Raw genomic sequence first — 22,022 nt, forward strand, 5'->3', positions numbered from 1 at the left:
AAATTTTAAGGGGGTTTGAGTTGGACTGCAAAAGGAAATTGATAAGTTATATTTAACACATGCATGTTCCATATGATTACTGGTTGCTCAAAGACATATATTCTACAGAAGTCTACTTTTTCCATAGATTTCCTGTTTCTTTTTTATTTAATTTTTTTTAATGATAATTTTTATTGGAGAAAAATGTTTTCATATAACAAAAGGGTGTGAACCCTGAGAAGGGCCAAGGCGAAAAGTCTAAGCAGTAACTTGGTCATCTCCAGAGCCTCTGATGCTGATGTTGCAAGGCCTCAATAGCCTCAGAGGGCCAGTTCTCCAGGGAACACAGGAGGCACAGGTGACTCAGGGATATCCACAGACAGACTGGAATAGCACAGGGAAGTTGGCTGGGAACCAACAGACTGGGCAACGAGGGGGTAACTCAGGAGCTAGACAGAGGAAACACTGAATTAGGCACCAGATGAACAGGAACTGGCTCAACAGAACAAGGGGCTCGGCCCAACGGAGACACATTGGACGAACACTGAGTGCAGTATGTGAGCTAGCTAAATGGTGGCTAAAGGGCTGGTGAAGAGGCAATTTTCTGATTGGCCAGTGGATTGGACAGAATTGATAAGGCTTGGAAACAGAGTCACGCCCAGCATCAGAACTGTCTGCATGTGCAGGAGAGAGGCGTGACAGAAACACACATACAAACACAGCAGAGTATCAAAATAACATAACATATGTCAACACTGCGCTTTTAGGTTTTCCAAATTAACGAGGAAACATTAAACTGTGACAGTACGGTTAAGGTGAGAAAGCCATGACTACCATTGTGCATGAAATGTAACTTCTCCATCCTCATTATAGGCAAATGTTATCGGAAACATTGGGCAGTTCCATCTGTCTACAACATCAGGCAATAGTCTGTCTGGTCGCACTTAAACAGTGTGTTATGTATCATATAGGTCTGTATTCCACAAGATATAGTCCAATACCCAGATTGAGTAGAGCCAAAGAGGGGCTTGGATCTATAAATATACCATTCAGCTTGGCCATTAGTTTGAAAATCCCTGATCGAATTCCAATAATACATTTACAGTTCCAAAATACATGGATCAATGATCCTACATGTCTACATCTCAATATTAGTTTGAATTATGATTCCCAGTGTGTTGCGCATTTAATGTACTTAAAAGTGGATCCTATGGCACGTGACCACTGTTCATTCGAGAATGTTGAACCCCAATCCATTTACCATTTTAGAATGTCTGCCGATATTTCAAAAAATGAATTTTCCTGTAAAGCTTGATATAACACATGCTCCACCTATCTTGAGAAGCGCCAGTAAAAAAGACTGCTATTTGCGGTCGTATATAGATATGTGGGGAGGAGGGTTGCTCTTATTGTAATATAAAATTCTGAGTTATCTAAAATGTGCCGGTTTCTTTAGTTTCTTTTAGCTTTAGATTGGGTAGTGGAGATTTTATGTCTGAAAAGTTGTTTCCAGTGGTCTATTCCTAATTCAGGGATGAGTTGGGCATATGTTTCAATCGGGATTAGAAAATCAAATGACATGAGCTTGTTTTGATCCTTGGAAAGTACCTCAGACCCCACCGAGTATGCCACTTGTATTGTGGGATAGATATTCTAGTTATGTTGAAGAAGGGTCTAGAAATTTGGCTATAAACAATATTGCTCAATTTTTTTTTAGAACATAGGGATTGTTGTATATTATTCCATAGTTTATTGCTGAAATGTTGGAACGAACATTGTAAAACACTTAAGATAGATGCTTGTAAAGTGCTTAAGAGAGGGCCTCAGTGCCCTCTGTAGCAAGGCAAAAAAAACTCCTTGGGGGACGAATGGGTAGAGTTCTAAAATGGTACAGTATTTTTGCCAGTAGCTGAATTTTAAAGGCATGCCTACCAGGATAGTGCACGTATGGACAGCTTGGAAAGATCATTTCTCAAATTTGACAATAATGTCAAGTAATTAGATTAAGTAGTCCTCAATAAAATATCTCTTTCTCAGTTTCTGAAAAGTAAACTTGGAGCATAACGTGTTTATTATGTCTAGAGCAATTTCCATAGGTAAAATCTGGGAATTAGAATCTTTAAGCCTATAATATAAAACAGTTCCAGAACGTTATAAGACATCATAAACTTGGACCAGAACAAAAATGATGGGGGACAATGGGCATCCCTGCCTGGTGCTGTTTGTTATATTAAACAGTTGAAACAGGATACCCGACGGCAGGAATTTGGCTGTAGGTGTCAAGTAGACCCGTAGATGCTGAGATCGCTTTAAAGCCACATTTTGTTAACACTCTATGTATTCTGTCAAATGCCTTTTCAGCATCTAAGGCCAAATATTGACGAAATCTTGTGTATTTCAACATTTAAATTACAAACATTAATTATTAAACATTAACAAACAATTAAACTATTTAAATGTAACATACGCTGAATGCCCTCTGGGGCTTTACACAATTAATATTTCTCTAATATACACCTTTTGGGCTTTCCAGACCATTAGGGGTCCATTTCAGGTGTGTTATTAAACCTGAAGTACTCATGGAGTTGAGTGATTTGCACCGAATACACCAGATCTGTAAAAAACGTGTGGGTTTGCCCTCCACAATCTGGAGGGCATAGTGTAATATTGGTCTTCTAGGGTCAATATAACTGGAGCATGGTCAGACCATGGGTATTATTTGTGAAAAGAAGAATAATAGGTAAAATCTGAAGCATGTGGGCATCTTCAAACATCGTACAAGTGATACCTGTCCAGAAAGGATTGAAGCAATACCCTGTGATAGACCTTCAAGGCCGTAGTGTCCATAGTTGGGTCTGACACTGCGTTCACAAGTCTCCACAGAATAGTAAATGGCCTCTCTGGATAGCCTGTGCCATTTTTAATGCAGAATTAGGAAAATTGATTTGTCAGGTATTAGGGGCATACAGAGTCACTATTTTGAGCAGTACATTAATAATCTCAAAAGGTAGAATGGTATATCTGGAAAAGGGATCAATAACACTCTCATGTAAAGTGAACCATATTCTTAACAGCTATTAGTACTCCTTTACGTTTCTTTTACCATTTTTGCCGTTAAAAAATGCATCTCTTTAAAACATCACACCCATGATATTTAGCTGTAGCCCATAGGGCAGCTCTCTTACATGGACTGTTTGGTCCCTTAATGTTGATAGAGAGTAATTTAACCATTGGGGTAATAGGAAATGCACAGCAGTATGTAACCTTGGCCTTCCCTAAAGTCCCACTGTAACCAGAATGCCCCTTTTTTTTACATCTTAATGGGTAGGCAGTCACATTCCCTTATGAACAACAGGCATAGTACTATTAGTACCTTGTAAATACAATAGAAATGAGTGTAAACATAAATATATAAATGATCCATATAAATAATTCTCTTCCTAACTCTTCACTTTGAGATCATTATAAAAAACAAAAGGACACTCTTTGCATCTGGAGGAAGAGAAGTTTAAGCTCCAGAAAAGAAAGGGATTCTTCACTGTAAGGTCTGTGAAAATGTGGAATAGGCTCCCTCAGGAAGTAGTTTCAAGTCATTTATTGACTGTAATATAAAGGGTTTAGCACCCAATTGGGTATAGAATAGATGCTATGGAAGCCAGATAGGGACATTTTGGTAGAACTGTCATTATGATACATGTCCCTCCAGGGTCCCAGACCTTTACGCCTCCATATCTAAAAAGCAGCATGGTCTTGGGCTTGTGGGAATAATGGATTCCCATGCATTGGTAAATATTGGACAAACCCATAGGTAGTTTGAACATCTGCCTAAGTTTCCTCTAAGTGGCAATAGTATCTTTATTCAAAACATTATGTTATAAATGTGGTGGAAGAGACTAAGGTTTACAGTGAAGTAAGGCACATAGGTCCCAAGGGTACACCAGCGTACGTTCCAATCGAATATTAGAAAAAAGTGAAGTTCCCTTAATTAATGTATTATGTGCCTAGAAATGCTAGCAAGATTGTACGAAACGGGGTTGATTTTCTCACATTTTCAACTGTTTTTGAATTATTGATATTAACAGTGGATAATTCAATTTGTCTTTAACGGTTCAATTTGTCCTCGACGGTCCTCAACCAAAGTGTATAACCATGTACGTTATTGGTACTTTTGGCTAATTTGAATGGGATTTGTACATTCCAGGCCCTATGAGCAGAAAGGGACAATGGAAGAATTTCGCTCATGGATGGTCAGACCACATCTGGAATATGCAGTACAGTTTTGGGCACCAGTTCACAAAAAGGACATTGTGGAATTGGAAAGAGTGCAGAGAAGAGCAAAAAACTAATAAAAGGAATGGAGGCACTAAGCTATGAGGAGAGATTAGCTGAACGGAATCTTTTCTCCCTTGAGAAGAGACGTTTAAGGGGGGATATGATCACCCTGTGTAAATATATAAATGGTCCATTTAGAGAACTCTCTTCCCAATCAATCATTTACTTTGAGATCATTACAAAGAACAAGAGGGCACTCTTTGCAACTGGAGGAAAAAAAGTTTAAGCTCCAGATAAGGAAGGGATTCTTCACTGTAAGGTCTGTGAAAATGTGGAATCAGCTCCCTCAGGTAGTTGTTTCAGGAACTAATATAGGTTTCTTTAAAAGCTAGATGTTTTTCTAGAAGCACAGAATATAACTGGTTAAGGATTTAAAGTAAAGATAACAGAGACTGTTGATCCAGGGAACATGGATCAATATGTCATCCGTAAAAAATGCGGCCTGGATTTCATGATTTTGGATCTTAATGCCATGTAGGAGCAGGGAATGATCCATATACTGTACCAGAGGCTCCAGTGCCAGATTGAAAAAGGAGAGGGACTACCTTGCTGAGTACCTCTGTGAAGGCAATAGGGGAAGACAAAAACCCAGATGTAACTACCCTGGCTATGTGTGCTTGGTACATGGCTGCTAGGAACTGGGTAAAGGGACCCTGCAAACTGATATGTTCAAGAACTGTAAAAAGCCAATTTATGTTAACAAATATTTAAGGCTATTTCAGCGTCAATTGTTATATTGGCCAAGTCAAGTTCAGGTTAGTGTTTGGCGGATTTCAGCGCCATCAGCGCCATCAGTCACTGCTGCCCTGCCTTTAACAAAACCCACCTGAGATGGGAAGATGAGAGGGCAGGAATTTGGCTAACCTATCCTCAAGTATCCTGGATAAAATTTTCACATCGATATTTATGTGCAATAGGACGATATGAGTCAGGAGTACATGGATACTTGTCCTTTTTTAACAGTACCCTTAAATGGGATACTTGGCCAGAAGGAAAGTAACAACCCTCTTCCCACCTAGTAGTATACAAAACACAAAAAATACACTTCAATCCCGCAGGGCAGTCCGATCCATCTTGAGGTCTGTTCATCGGGTCCAGCGTAAATCTATTCACCATTTTACGGGGGATGGGATCCTGGGCAATCCAACAGGCAACCTCCTGGAAGAATGCAACATTGGGTAAATTAGGGGCTTAAATATTATAAAATGACACATACTTATCAGGAAATTGGACTGGGACATAAAGGATTCTAGCCTCAGATTTAACTGTGCCTGGGAATCTCCTATGAGTTTGCAGGAGTACAGCAGCCTTGCGGTCACTAGAGGAAGTGCCATAAACCTCTCCCACCCACAGCTTCCACATTCTATGGAAACCATTACATCCCAAATGGGCCTCTTGCAACAAGGGTATATCAGCCCTCAGCCTCTTCAAGTGATGAAGGACAGACATGTGCTTATTGGGGGAGCGTAGCCCTTTATTATTCCAGGAGATCACCTGCATGTAACAGCAGAAAAAGAATATACCATACAGTATAATATTTCAAGCAAGAGCATGTCAGGTTTAATGTCCTCATACGGACTATGCTGAAGGGAACAGTACTTCCAAGGCATAAAGCAGATGATCTAAAAGGTGGTAAGTTCAAAAGACCTTTTCCCTAAGGGATTTTGTTTTTCTCCGAATATAGTTGCCAGAAGCCCTAAATGTGATGACAGAAACCATAGTCTTACTGTAGCGGCATAACATGACATGGGTGTTCTGGTTATAGTGAACCACAGTAGGATAGGTAGCGGTATGTAGAGAAAACAAACAGGGAACACAAACAAACCAAAATAATGACTTTCTTACTGAGAAAAGAAAGTGATTCTTGCGTGCAAAAGAAACAAAACAACTTGTAGTAGGCTCACACCTCAAAGGGAAACAAATGCCGTATTATCACAAGCAGGCATATCAACACTGGGCAAACTATAGATAAACTGTTTATCCAACCATATGAAGAGACAGGTAGAAAGAAAGGGAGAACGGGTAACCCCCAGGTATGTGGACGTTGGTAGGTTAACTGGTTTTCCCACTTTTACAGCCGAGCTGAGACGATGTGTCTTGCAGCTTTCTGGTGGATGACCCCGCCTGTGTTTTTTGGAGTCTTAAGTGATAGAACCAGAATCGAGGAGCGTTTGGAAGTAGGTGACGGTGAGTAGGACACTGATTTTGATAAAGTGGTCGCAGCATCTACCAACAGTTTATGAACGAAATCCTTGGTTTCCTCTGTGGATGTAAAAATACATTTCTGACTTCCGGTTCCGGGTCTACATGAGTGAATAGAATGGAGAGGCTCCCGCTCACTCGGAGGTGTTCTTTTGTTAACCAACGATCTATGCCGTTTACAATCTTCACCTGCCAGCTAGCGACTCCCTGCATCCCAGCAGATAGAAAAATTCATAGCCAAAACGGCCACAAGCAATTCCCCAGCTTCAGGGAGGCAGAAGAGGGGCCGCCTGCAGCGATCCAAAATGGCGGAAGCTTCATCCTCCCAACAATCTCATGCATCTGAGGACAATGAGGGTGACTTTTCCTCTCCCCCTGACCACACTAAAATTGTGTAGGCAGTTGCCATCCTCCCTAAGCCCACCATTCAGTAGGCAATAGATGCAGCAGTCAGCAAAGGCATAAAGTCCCTGAGACAGGGGCTAATAAGCTAGGCTACCCAATCTCTGCTACATAAACCAAGATCTCCACTAATTAGGATGATTTCCTGCAAGCTAGAAGTCAAATAACTTCAATGGAATCTCAAATGCGTATCCTAACTGAAAAGATAGATGATCTGGAAAACAAATCCCTACGGAATAATTTGAGAATTGGACTACCTGAATCCTCTAAACTGAGCTTGTTACAGTATCTGTGTGCTTCCACTATTCCAGAGCTCTTAGGCCTGAACCAGTTATACAGAGTAGAATGGGCACAAAGAATTGGTTCCCTTTCCAAAGACCAGCGACGCCCACGTCCGAATATTGCAAAATACTTGGACTATGCAGACAGATCAAAATTACTTATGGCTTTTTGCAAATCTATCTATCGAAGGTACCCGCCTACTGATATTTGCTGACTATTCGTCAGAGGTGGCCTGTAAAGGTAAACCTTTCCAGCCTATTTGCACTTCTTTGTTCAAGAGGAAGATTAGATTTATGCAGCTTAACTAGCTACCCTTCACCTGTATGATTTTCAAGGGGATAACCACTCTTTTACTGCTGCTAAAGATGCAGTTCAGGAATTCCTGAAAGGATGCCCCTCCAATATGGAAACAAAGGACTCAGACTATCTCATCGCAGATCAGTCCTCAACCATCCTCTTCCGGTGAAGACGCCCTCCAAGCAAATTTACCACAATCTCAACCTCCAAAATCTTACCTGGATGCGGTAATTAAAAAATCTTGGGATACTAAAAAGGATAAACAACACAGCAAACGTCGCTAGAAACTTTTCATATTTACGAATACTTATAGTTTCTGACCATTGATGACACTAACAACCTTTTTTTCTTTTCTCTATCTTTGCACCTCTGAGTGCAAGCCTATCTCAGGGGGGAAAAAAAAACATGTTCTACAGATTTACACGCCCATAGAGACAAATAGAATGTCTCGGACGTAAAATGGCCACTTGTTCACCTTCTACATGTTATTTACATTGCTATCCCTTTTGCCTTGCCAATATCTGTTCTTGTTTTTTGAAAAATGGACATACGAATAGTCACATGGAATGTTAAGGGACTGAGGTCCCCAAAAAAACGCATGGCGATTCTAAGGCACCTACAAAAACCTAAAACAGACATAGCCCTACTTCAAGAGACCCATCTGGATTTCATAGACTTCCCCAGACTCCGCAAATTGTGAATGGGGTAGGTCCTGGGATCCCCAGCAGTGGGACGAAAGTCAGGGGTTATTATTCTACTGCACAAACCTTTACAAGGTAAAATTGTGTCATCACAAGCTGACAAGGAAGAAAGAATGTCGAGGGTCACAATAGAAATTGCAGACAAGACCATCTCCTTCCATAATATATATGCCCCTAATTCGTCTCTAGCCCCTTTTTTTTTAACAATTGACACGTTGGATTTGTCAAGATCCAACTTCTCATAAGGTGGTTGGGGGGAACTTCAATAGTGTGATAAATGAGGAGGAGGATAGATCACAGAGACCAGTGCGTACCTCTAGGCGACCTCTGATCTCCTGCCTCCTACCATTTACACAATTTCTTTGAATCCATGCAACTACATGACGTTTGGAGACAAAGATAACCCTTGGAACACCAGTTTACATTTTTCTCTTCTGTTCATCTCTCAGGCCTGCCTTGATTATCTTTTCTGCCTTAGACAGTCTGTGCCATATTGTGCAGGATACAGTGATCCATAAGATAGCTCTATCGGACCCTGCTTCTGTGGGTTTATCACTCAGAACGGCAATACCGAAGAGAGACGCCATTATATCCCTCTTTTCTATATAAAGACCATGCATTTCAAGCTTAACTACACTCCGCTTGGCACACATATGTTGACAATAACAACCTCCACAGAAACAATTGCCTGTAATTTTGGGAAGCTGCTAAGGCTTACCTACGTGGCCATATAATCTCTTATGTTGCTAAATTGAGTTAGCTGAACTGAATTTATTCTTCCTTGAGAAGAGACGTTTAAAGGGGGATATGATCACCCTGTATAAATATATAAACAGTCAATATAGAAAACTCTCTTCCCCAATTATTCACTTTGGGAGCATTACAAAAAACAAAGAGGGCACTCTTTGCGTCTGGAGGAAAAGAAGTTTAAGCTCTGGATAAGGAAGGGATTCTTCACTGTAAGGTCTGTGAAAATGTGGAATTTCCCTAGTGGTTGAACTTGATGGACTTATGTCTTTTTTCAACCTAACCTACTATGTAACTGTAATGCGCCTGGGCACACAAACCACAGCCAACTCCAAGAATCCTTTTATCAAGTTTTAATATCGTCCTAAAACAAGACAAGGGTTATTTACAGATAAGTCCGATAAGCGTAGTACAGGAGGGTAAGGCAAAGGCAGGTCAGGGCAGGCAGCAGGCAAGAGTGGTCACAAACAATCCGAGGTCAGGGCAGGCAGAATCAGGTTTCAGACCAGGTCACTATGGTAATGACAAACTGGATTAACATATCTTAAATGGCCAGAGTGACCAATGACCTTGCGCCACCTGGCACCATTTTATAGGAGGGTAACTGAATCCCCTGTGGGAATTTAAACTAACTATGTCCCGCCCCGCGGCGAGGCAGCCGAGTGCCACGCCCTCGGGGGGTACAAGAGGCACTCGTGGTAGCGCGTGCACCTCTTCCCACAGCACCCCTGGGACGTGCCCTACTTTGCACTTCCACAGGAGTGCTGAGAACAGGACTTTCAGTAATCATGTCCATAGAGATGCTGGGGATGCCGCCTGGCCAAACAGTAGTTCTGTTAGAATGGATCCCTCTGCCTGTAGAGAGACACGCTGCGAGCAGGCCAGCAGCGACGTCTTCCTCTGCGTCTGAGATCCCCAGGGACGCCACGGGCTCACTGGACAGGTACGTTCCTTACAGTAACTATGTAAACGAAGACACCAAGCGACAACCGCTTATTTTCAGGCGCTACAAATATTGTGCAAAGTGCAGCAACATCTGACAGATGATCCTTCCCCTATTAATAAAGAGATATGGTCTGAGGCTAAGCAGAATTTTGATAGCGGGTTGGAGAGATACAAGCAGTTTAGGAGAGAACACGTTGAACTACATTGAAGTACATACTAATCTAATCTCGTTCGACCCTTTTCTCATAACCAGGGCATTTTGACCATGCTAACTTTAAAATGGATACTTCATATTGTAAGATACCATTTTTTTCCTTTTAAATACTGCTAACATCCCCAATGACAAGACTTTGTTAAAGGACAGAAAAGAGAAACAGCAAGATGGGTCTTTCACCACAGTTATTTTTCATAAAAAGTTGAGCATTATTTTACAAATTGCTTCAATATAAAATACATCCCTAAAAATATTTTTTTCCCTAATAATAGAATACCATTATGGTGACATGTTACATATGCTGTGATTATCCTTATCCTTAGGATAAGGATAATCTCAGCATATGTAACATGTCACGGCCGAATTTTATAAAATTATGGGACAGGATATTTTCCCAGACGTACATAAACTATACTCCTCTATGTGGTCACAGGGATCTTATTTTTCATTGGGAGTGGAATCCCATATTAAAGTGATTCCCAAGAAGGGGAGGGATCCAAGACTCCCCGAATCCTACAGCCCCATTTCCTTGATCAACTTGGATGCCAAAATGTTATCTAAAATTTTGGAAAATAGACTGGCATCCCTCCTTCCTAAATTGATTTTCCCATCACAGGTGGGGTTTGTGCGTGACCAATCTGCAGTCACTAATATACGTAAGGTGCTGGCAGCACTCGATTATGCGAAACAACATTCTCAGAAGGATGTGGCCATTCTCTGAAAAAGCATTTATTAGTGTAGATATCCGTGTTTTTTCTCAGTAATTGATCAGATTAGTTTGACAGGCCCCTATGTGTCGTTGCTTTCAGCTATGTACAAATCTCCTTGTTCTAGAGTTCACACGCAGAGGCTTTCTGTCCTGTGCCATACCACTGGAGAGGGGGGCCAGAGAAGGTTGTCCCCTCTCTTCCTTATTGTTTAATTTAGCAGTAGAGCCCCTTGTCCATTTTTTTTAAAGAGTCACTAGACCTACACGGTCTACAATTCCATCGGAAAGAAACTAGATCCGCATTTTTGGAGGATGAAATCCTTTCATCCTTATATCTAACCTTACCAGAAATACACAGTTTATTCAATGTACCTTTGCATCCTACGAACACTGTTCCAGTTTAAAAATAAATGTGGATAAGTGTGAGATCCTCCCTCTGACTAATTACAGAAAAACATCCTGGAATAGAACCTCCCAATTTCTTATAGCAAGAGATCATATCACTTATTTAGGAAAAAAAAATTGGTAAATTGCCTTCGTCCATCTATGGTCTCATTTATCCCCCATTGCTAACTAATTTACAAAGGGAGCTGGAATTATGGCACAATTTACCCATCTCGCTATTTGGGAAAATACAATTAGTCAAAATGATGTCCGTTTCCAAGCTCCTTCCAAGCTCCCCTTGCAGACAATTCCGCTGCTCTTGTGTCGCCTGGATATAGTATATCATTAACAAGATATTTCTCAAGTTTATATGGCAAGGCAAGCTACCTGGTGTGTCTCTGAAGAAACTACAATTACCTGTGGTAATGGGAGGCATGAACCTATTGAATGTACATGCTTATAATATAGCCTGCCTTACTAGTCATGTTGTTGATTGGATCAAGGGACAATCTCACTCGTCCAACTATGGATTAGAGAAAGCGATAGTGTGCCCATAGGACCTCAAGGCCTTATTACATTGTAAGTTCTCCTCACTTCCTCCACATCTAAGAGAAAACATTTCTGTTAGAGACACCATATTGGCTTGGAGGGAGATGAGAAGAAAAATAGGGGTATTGTTTAGTTTATCTAAACGATATCTGCCAATATGAGGAAATCCAATGTTTCCCCATGGCAATACCCAACCCATCTTCCAGAAATGGAAAAAGAAAGGTCTGTCATTAGCTGGTGAGTTCTACCAAATGGATATGGGCCGATTTATGACTTTTAGGGAAGTCCGCCACAAATTACTCTAGTTAGGAACTCCCACTCACCCACTTTACTATCTCCAAGTTACCAATTTTTTTAAAATCCCTTGTGAGAAATTTACAAAGCGCTCTAAATCACAATCGATTTATTAATCTACTGATACTTCCTTCCCCATCTATTTTGGAGTCAATTTAAGACTCTTTTAATAAACCTTTAGTGCCTGATTTATCTATACGCACCGATATATGCTAGTTTACTCGCGTTTACTTGCCAGCCACATTCCTGCCTTGATAAATGAGCAATAGGGGTCCAGAATATGCCAATTAAGGTGATTAGTTTGCAGCTGCGCGATTCAGGAGGATCTGTATAGCTCTGTCAATCATGAGGTCATAGCAATTAATTAGCGCACACCTGGTCCCTGTTCTGTGTGCATCTACAGTCCATTACAGGTCAGTTTAAATCTTTAATGCTTCATTTTTTTGGGGTAAGTGCTACATCTTTATGTTACAGTATACTTATTCACAAAATTGATTAATTTATTGTTATTTTTGTTGCACTGTTTTGATACTTTTTGGTTTGGTTGCAACACTGCAAACTAGATTAGATCAAGCTGTATATATACTAATTAGCACTTTATAATATGTCATCACACAATAGTATGAATGTCAAAAAAATGTCACCAAGCATTTGTGATCTGATTCAAATTTCATTCTAGTTTGGCTTTATAGAAATCAAATATTTTCAAAAAGGATTCTTGCCAAAGATGGTATAATACAGGTATCAAGGAACATATAGTGATTTCACTTGTGTTGTGTATGCCAAGATAAATTTAAATGCATATAAATACATATGCATTTTCATTATTACTGTTTTTACTGGACTGGTTTGTGTGGGGGGGGGGGGGATTAATCAAGTAAGCTTGCTTGGATGGTGCTTGCTTGATGTGACTTTGTAATCCTCATTATTTTTAGTTTCATTTCTCGCTGCAATGTTTTTGTGCCCTGTTTGTAATTACATTTTCTGTTGTTTAGCAATTCTTCAGCAATGTTTTGTCATTTTTTTCCCACAAATATTGGGTACAAACGTCTGCATGGTTTCCACTCCAAACTGCTACTTGAACCCCCTCATTGCCTTTCCCCATTCTCAAAGTCACATTGTCACATATTGGTATTTGAATGTATTGTGTATATATTCCTGGTTACATAGTCATGGTTTTGCCACATTTGCACTTATGTTGATTTGCTGCCACACAACTCCTTTGTTCATTTGTAGTAATGATATAGGTTTGTTGTCATTGTGCTGTGCTGCCTGATCTTAGCCCTATTGCATACAAACACACTTCCACTTGCTGTCCAAACAGGTTGTCTATTTGCTGTCCAGCTGAGTTGCATACTCATTCTAACACACCTGATGGTAATGGAAGGAGGTCAAGGTTGCCAAGCACAACATCAAACCACATTGATTGCCAAGCTCACAAGCAGGGTCAAGCACTCTTAGAAATGAACAAATTTTCTGGTGTTGCTAAATTTATTTTGCTCATTATCCTCCCTAGCAGTTCATTTCTGTCCGTTTTTTTATGTCTAAAAGTGGTAAACTTTTTTCATGAAAATTTATTTTAAAGTATAACAATAGTATGAGTATAATAAAGTTTGTAAAAAAACTATTTTTTTTTAATTTCTTAATTAAAAAATAATTATACTCATACTTTAATATACAGTAAAAAAAAAAAAGGTTTATGAAAGACAAGGTACTGCTTTTACATATAAATCCAATGTATCGCATTCAGTACAGTTATTTTGTATTGAATGTAATACAAATGGATTTTGAATTTCGCACCCCACCCCGCCGGCAACATACACACCCAACAACGTCACTGGAAACTCCCCAGTGACTCATCGTGTACAGAAAACGCCAGAGGAAAGAGGAAGAAGACAGTGATTGCGGCGATAGATGATGCGGGACGCCAGCGGATCAGGTAAGCGCTGTATTTGCTAACCTCAACTTTTTTTTACCGCTAGGAAGGGTAAATACTGGATTGTATGCATTATTTAGGTGTTTACATAAAACAAATAGTACTAGTATCTAAAACTTCCAGGGACAAATAGACTTTGTGGCAAACATATTTTCTTGCTTTTCCAACCTTTCAGGGTGTTTAGGCAAGTTTGAATGGCATTTTAGACCGTGGCCCACTATATATTGACCTCACCTCAGCTTGGTAGTGGAAACACATAAAAGGTGGATTCCACCTTTAACCAACCTATGGGGTTGGAGCCAATCCCATGACATCAGAAATCAAAGTGAGAAATAGGCAATCTTTTCAAATTTGAAGCATGTTAAGCAATGTGCCCCCAAAAATGCTCTTTGCCTCTCTCTTCCTATAATTTCTCTTTTTTATGTATATTTACACATATAAATGCATACAATATATTACACACACATACATATATATATATATATATATATATATACACATACATACACATATACATATACACACACGTATGTATGTACATAAATACATACATTAGTGCACATGAAGCAAAACAAACAATATACACATAAAAAGAAAAACTTACCCAAATGAGAATCCTCTGCAAAATTGGCCAGCACATTTTTCAACTGTTAGAACACATTTCACGCACACATAGCGGTTACGCCTTGGTGCACAACAATGCGCATCACACTCCTGAGGTTTGGCGCACAGCTAACATCAAACAGCTGAGTTTTAATAAGCCATTTCTGCTGTTTTTAGCCAGTCAAACAAATCATAGTAGGGAACTGCTTAAAAACAAGCATAATTGACTTTTTAAATTGTAGGTCCTGGGAGACTAACATTTTTCAAAAAGGTAAAAGGTCATATTAAAATATAGAGACCACACAGACACCACTAAATTTACATGGTAAAATAAAAAACACACATGTAAACCCAACATCTCCACATAAAGCCAAATGTGTTCAAAAATGGCAAATATTGCATTCCAAAAATACTTACCAAACCAATATGCAATTTTGACCTATCAAGGGTGGAAAACTGGATTAGTTTATTTATGCAGGACAAACACTTATTAGTGGTAATAAAGACATTTTTGAAATTAAACCATATAGCCACAAGCACAATAACAGCATTGACATTGACTTCTTAATTGCAAAATGGACATTGAAACATTCAAAGTTTAAAAAACAAAACCAGCTATTGTGCTAGATGGAAAGCAAAGTATCAAATGTAGCAATTTGCATGCATTTTTCAAATATATATATATAAGACGACCCCCAGCTTTTCCAGTTAAAATATAGAGTTTGTTGCACTTAAAAAAAAAAAAACAGTAACAAAGAAAATTTTACTTTAAATAATAGAATTGTCTACCCTTCTATGTAAAGTAGTCACACAGCGCCACCTAGTGGCTGATTTGTAAATCACAATTTTCTATAACATGCATATAAATCTATACCGCATGGCTCACAGCGTTCCCCCGAAGCTCTCTGACGACTGACTCTTGCTAACCTGAGCTCGGATCTTCTCCCTGTTCAGGGGATTGGTAAGTACCCGGCGTATAAGACGACCCCCGACTTTGGCACAGATTTTTCGGGGTTAAAAAGTCGTCTTATACGCCGGAAAATACTGTGTATATATATATATATATATATATAGAAGCAAACAAGAACTTGTTTGCTTCTGTGTGTGCTTGTGACTTTTGTGGAAAAAAATCTAATTCGCTGGCAAAAGTGAGCTCTCGCCCGCCAGAGCTCGCTGGAATGTATCACGGGGCAGATCCTCGGGTCCAGCATCATATGAGTTTAGATAGGATGTAAAGTGCTGAAATCAGTTAACTCTTTCTGAACCTGAAAATATTAGGTCATTTAAAAATATGCTTATTTCTCAGCTAATATATATGTTTGAAACATTTGAACAGCCCAAACATTTTTATTTAGGGCTAAGTTAAAGATTTGTGCCATTTGAAGGAATGATTTTTTAAGGGAACAGGGACATTAAATTCAAGCTTGCCAGTGTCAAGCTCATGGAGATGCGCAGCTCGGAGCGAGTGATCAATTCAGGTGATAACTGTCCAGGGAATACGCCAGTATATGCTCGCCAGCCGAAATTTGGTTGATAAATGGCTTTTTGGCGTCCGATTCTGGAACGCGAATACGCGCGTGCTTCTGATTTGGCTTGATGAATCAGGCTCATAGCATTCACTAATACAAGTAAGTGAGGTAAGTGTATGTCGCTTTTGAAGATTTATAAAGAGTCGCTGATCACATGTAGTACCTCTCAGTCATCAGGGCTCTCCTAGAAAACGAGCATTTTGCCCGGCAGCCGGCCATGGCCCCAATCCCCCCCCAGATTTCCTATTTTGCAGATGCCACTCACAGGATTTATTTTTTCTACAAATTTGAAAATTATTCCAAATATCTAACATACTATGATTAAGATAAAAGTTTGTTAGTAATCATTAAGTCCACACTGAAAGTATCCCAAATGTGTGCCAAATTCAATTTGGATGAAAGCAAAATGCAAAACCATTTACGTTAAAAGTTAAGTAAGTAGTATTTTTTTCTTTCTTCCATAAGTCTTTTTACACATTGATTTAAGGAGTTCTTGTTTGGCTACAAATCAACTGAGATGGTATTAGACAGGGTGCACAGGTAATTAATATTTAGGCTTTTAGAGAAAAAAAAATAAAAATAACTTGTACTTGTAAGTACATAAAAAACTATATCAGAAATTGACAGTGTCATTGTGAGGTAGTATATTTGTCCCCTCATTATCAAAACATAATTTTCTGATATCAAAAAATTAAAAAAATATTTATTTATTGACTAGTTATTGTTATTTTTATAGTATTTTGCACTAATAAATCTGAAGCAATCTAGCTTTAGACTCTAAAAGCTCAATAAGAAAACTCGAAGTTCCAAACATTTTATAAATCAAAAAGAGACCTTCCCAATAATCATCCAAAGCACTAGCTATCACTTTCACTTTCCCATGTTTCCTTAGCAATATCTAACAGTCCCCTGGGGTGTCTCCCATATAATAATTCAAAGAGAAAGAATCCGGTTGAGGATTGGAAAACCTGCCTGATAGCAAACATCAAATATGGAAGTAGATAGTCCCATCTTTATCCACTACCTTCCGAAACATCTGTTTTAAAGTTTTGTTAAAATGTTCCACTAAGCCGTCTGTTTGAGGGTGATGTACCTTTAAGAGTTTACAAAGCTCTTTAGTTACCCGGGACACAAACGGGGTTCCCTGATAAGTAAGTACCTCTTAGGCTACGCCTACTCAGCTGAAAACTTGGAACATCTCCCGGGCTATGGTTTTATGGTTTTAGGTATTTCAGAGTGGAATTGCCTCAGGATACCGAGTAGCATAGTCCATTATGACTAGGATATATTGATGGCCCCTAACTGATTTTAGCAATAGGCCAACTAAATCCATGGCAGTCCTCCCAAAAGGGACCTCATTGATGGGGAGGGGAACCACAGGGCTACAAAATTGGGGTATTGGGGCAGACACCTGACATACTGGACAGGAAGCAGAGTACATCTCCACCTCATTGGCGACCCCTGGCCAATAAAACCTCTGGACCATTCGCTGTCTGGTTTTCTCAGCCCCCAGATGCCCCCCTAGGAGATGCCCATGGGCCAGGTCTAACACCAATTTCCGGTATTGCATGGGTACCACTAGCTGTTCAATGGTTTCCCATATAGTGACATCCCATATAGTGGGTCCCTTTCAATAATAAAGTATGGGAATGCAACTCTCTCATCTGGGTGCACTAAATTCCCATCTATTTTTTACAGCATTCTCCCAGGCTTTAAACAGTGTCTTTCAATTGGTCTGTAACAAAGTTCTCTCTATGTACCTGTAAGTCAGAGAATTCCAAGGTTTGCTGGCTTTCCCCTGAAGTTGCCAGTTCTTCCCTAGAATTTGGGGAAATCTCTCTGGATGATTGCATCATATGGTAAGTGGGGAACTAATCCCACCTGATGAAACAGTTTACCTAAGGAGGTCTCAAAAGACACCAACGTCACAGGATACTCCCTAGTATCCCCATGTACACGTTACCCCAACATTTTTAAGACAGGAGGTCTCCAGCCACTAGCTCAGCATTACCACACTACCTGAGTCTAACACCCCAACAATAGGTTTGTTATTCATTTACATTTTACACCAATACTTTTCATCACCCCATTTAGCAGGGCATGCAATGGTGGCAAAAAGAGACTGACGTCTCCCACTCAGAAAGTGCATGTTGGCTGACGACGAGTCTCCATGGCTCACCCACTTTTGTGAGGAAACAGGGAGGGACTTTAAGATCCCGTCCATGACTACCCGTTCCACAATTTGCGGTCCTCCGGTTGTAGCCACTGCCTTGTTAGATGTATCAGGTCATACATCTGGGATCTGGGAGGTTTTCCTGCTCGATAGGACCAGTTACACACCCGATGGGCCCGGACAGCCAGGGTGACACCCAGCCGAGCCAGCATTTCTGCCTTAAGGCGGACATAGTCGCTTGCTTCCGACGGCTCCAGATTATAATAGGCTTTTTGGTACTCTCCAGATATTACCGGGGCCACCAATCCTGCCAACTTTCCCTCCCGGCAGTTCCTTCAAATGTGGTCAAAAACACCTCAGGATCATCAACCACAGTCATTTTAGGCAATAAATGGCTTACCCAAAAAGCTGGCTTACGCCCAGCACCACTCTCACAGTCAGCCTCCTAATTGTTGTTGGTAGCTGTGTGCTTGTATTTCTAACAATTTCTTGTGGCGGGCCTCCATTTGTTTCAGCACATGCCGCTGGGTTTCCAGACCTAGCAGTAATTGTTAGTTAGTAAGTTTTTGCTCCGCATTGGCCTGCTGTTGGTTGGCATTTGCCAAAACCAGCTGTTTTAGTATCTCCTCTATGCTAGCCTTCCAAACACCCGATTATAAAGCTGCCCACATCTTGCACCATCTGTGAGATTGCCCATAGCAAGGTGGGGGGGGGACAGCTGTGAAGCAGACTTCAAAAGTTGCAGTTTAAAACAGACTCCTGCCTGTCTGAATCTAATTGTTGTTGGTAGCTCTGTGCTTGTATTTCTAACAATTCCTTGTGGCGGGCCTCCACTTGTTCCAGCGCATGCCGCTAGGTTTCCGTGTTTCAAACAGGAAACAGGGCCAGCATGTTAAAAGTGCATCAAGGGTTTTATTCACTAACACTATTTTCACAAAAAACAGGCAAAATTAACAAACAGCAAAAGAAAGCCTGGCCACTTGGCATCTAACTAACTGTTAGATCCCTTTACTAACAATCCTCCCCAACCTAGTGCTGCGCAGGACTCTATGGCCCTAACCATACAGCTTTTCCAAATATAGTCTGTGTCTTTACTCACAGTTCACAGTTCACAGTTCACAGTTCACAGTTCACAGTTCACAGTTCACAGTTCACAGTTCACAGTTCACAGTTCACAGTTCACCTTTGACCTCCTCCCAGCTCACCAGCCAAGAACAGAAACAAAGAGAAGAGCAGGCTGGGAGTTTATATCCACAACCTAATTTCCAGGATGGGTTTCAGCTGTGACAATTACACTTGATCATCCCCTGGCCTCCTTAGCTCCCCCATCTGGCCAAGAAACTCAATATCATTCAGCCTGATACTTCAGCACCCCCTTCAGGTCAAAAGCAATACTGTCTGATTACACAGAAAAATACTCTGCATATAACCTGTATCTGGGGCAAATATACCAATCATCCTGGATGAAACCCATGGTAGGTGGGGGTGGTGTACAAGCAAGTAGAATATTTTCATGGTACATTTTGTGCCCCTTAGTACCAATTGAGCATTATTTAAATGCCACAGCGTGCCTCAGAATTGATGCTGATCAGTGCTGTATAATATGTTGGCGCTAAGTAAATCCTGTTTATTATTATTATTAATATTTATAATCATAATGCTGATGATGTCTATCCCATTATGACTGCAATGTACCCAAATTATGCTGGCTACTTCCAGTAGGCAAAAGCACCTAGACACAAAGCTCAAATCATCTCAAAATGATTTCTTGAACATGACAAGTTTATTGTACTAAAATGGCCTTCACAGTCACTAAATCTAAATAGTAGAGTGCTATTTGTGTTTTGGTATCTGCTGGTAAGATTTGCATCATGGATATGCAACCTACAAATCTGCAGCGAGTTGTACTTAAATTGGCTGGTGAATGTAGATATCAGATGTGAAAATTTAAAATTGCAATACCCACAGTTTTCTATAGGTGATGCTTTAAAACCTTACAACCTCACAACTCATCAGTTTGGAGTGTGGAAATAACTGTATATATACAGTCCTGAGAAAAAGAAAGTACACTTTCCAAATCTGAATTCTAGGGTTTTGCATCATTTGGCAAGCAACACAGGACATATTATACTGTTTCATTATTTAACAAGAACTATGTCAAAATGCAGAAGCAGTTGGTGAATAATTAGGGTACAGCCTTTCCACTTCTTTAGGAAAAAGAGGTTGCATAGCTGTCAGCAGCCACTAATTACTATAATATTATAATCACTAATAATATCTATGAAGCCAAGGTTTTTGGCAAGTTTTCTTGTCTGGATTCAAGTGTTAGGTCATAAGGCCATTTCCAAACTATTTGAAACCTATCATTCTATAGCAAGAGATATTATTCATATGAAAAAAACATTTCTTTAGGAGTGGACATCCCTGCAAATTCAACCCAAGAATTGAAGAATGGCTTGTTTGGAAGCATTGTCAGGAAAAAACATCTTCTCTCTAAAAAGAACATGGCAGTATGGCCTTCATTTGAAAAAAATGCATCTGAACAAACACCAAGACTTCTAGAACAAAGTCATTTAAAAAAATGAGATCCATGTGCAGAGTTGTGTCCATATTGCACAGTGCCACATTTGCTAAAAACCAAACGCCACATTTTAGCATAAACACTGCATACTAACTATCAAGCACATTGGTGGAAGGGTGGTAATTTAGGCTTGTTTTGCAGCCACAAGACCTAAGCACCTTGTAATCTTTGAGCCTGATTCATCAAGCCAAATCAGAAGCTCACTCACGCGTATTCCCCAACCTGGAATCGGACGCCAAAAACCTATTTATTAACCAAATTTCAACCGGCGAGAGTACGCTGGCCTGTTCTCCGGGCAGTTATCAACTGAAATGATTGCTCGCTCCGAACTGCGCATCTCAGTGAACTTGACACTGGCAAACTTGCATTAAAAGTCACTGTTCCCCTAAAAAATAATTCTTTCTAATGGGACACATCTTTCACTTAGACCTAAATAAAATGTTTTGACTGTTCAAATGTTTCAAACATTTATATTAGCTGAGAAATAAGCATATTTTTAAATGGCCTAATATTTTTAGGTTCAGAAAGAGAAACGCATACGATGCCGGACCCGAGGATCCGCCTGGTGATAAATTCCTTTTGCCAGCAAACTAGATTTTTTCAACAAAAGTCACAGGCACACACAAGTTCTTGTTTTTTCCTGTAGATATAGACAGGGCAGCATGGTGGCTCAGGGGTTAGCACTTTGGGCTTTGCAGCGCTAGGTCCCAGGTTTGATTCCCAGCCAGGACATTATCTGCATGGAGTTTGCAGGTTCTTCCCAAGTCTGCGTGGGTTTTCTCCGGGTACTCTGGTCTCCTCCCACATCCCAAAAAACATGCAGTGAGGTTAACTGTCTTCTCCCTAAAACAGGTCTACAATTTAAAAAAAAAAATTCATTAAAACCTGTAACGCTTTTGGTACAGAAATCTAGACCTCAGTGTAACGCCCAGGTGGTTAATGAGCAAAATTAATTTGAGCAACAACAAAACATCTGTTCATTTCTAAGAGTGCTTGACCCTGCTTGTGAGCTTGGTATTCAATGTGGTTTGATGTTGTGCTTGGCAACCTGGACCTCCTTCCATTACTATCAGGTGTGTTAGAATGAGTATGCAACTCAGCTGAACAACTAATTGACAACCAGTTTGGACAGCAAGTGGAAAGGTGTTTGTATGCAATAGGGC

The 22,022-nt window shown here is 40.1% G+C and overlaps 1 protein-coding gene across 3 annotated transcripts in view; it reads left to right on the forward strand.

Moving 5' to 3' along the window:
• The window catches only part of RECK (reversion inducing cysteine rich protein with kazal motifs), a 205,584-nt gene that overhangs the window by 140,072 nt on the left and 43,490 nt on the right, over positions 1-22,022 (forward strand). The window lies entirely within an intron of this gene.

Source organism: Pyxicephalus adspersus, chromosome 5 (genome assembly GCF_032062135.1).
Source record: "Pyxicephalus adspersus chromosome 5, UCB_Pads_2.0, whole genome shotgun sequence".
Lineage (NCBI taxonomy): Eukaryota > Metazoa > Chordata > Amphibia > Anura > Pyxicephalidae > Pyxicephalus > Pyxicephalus adspersus.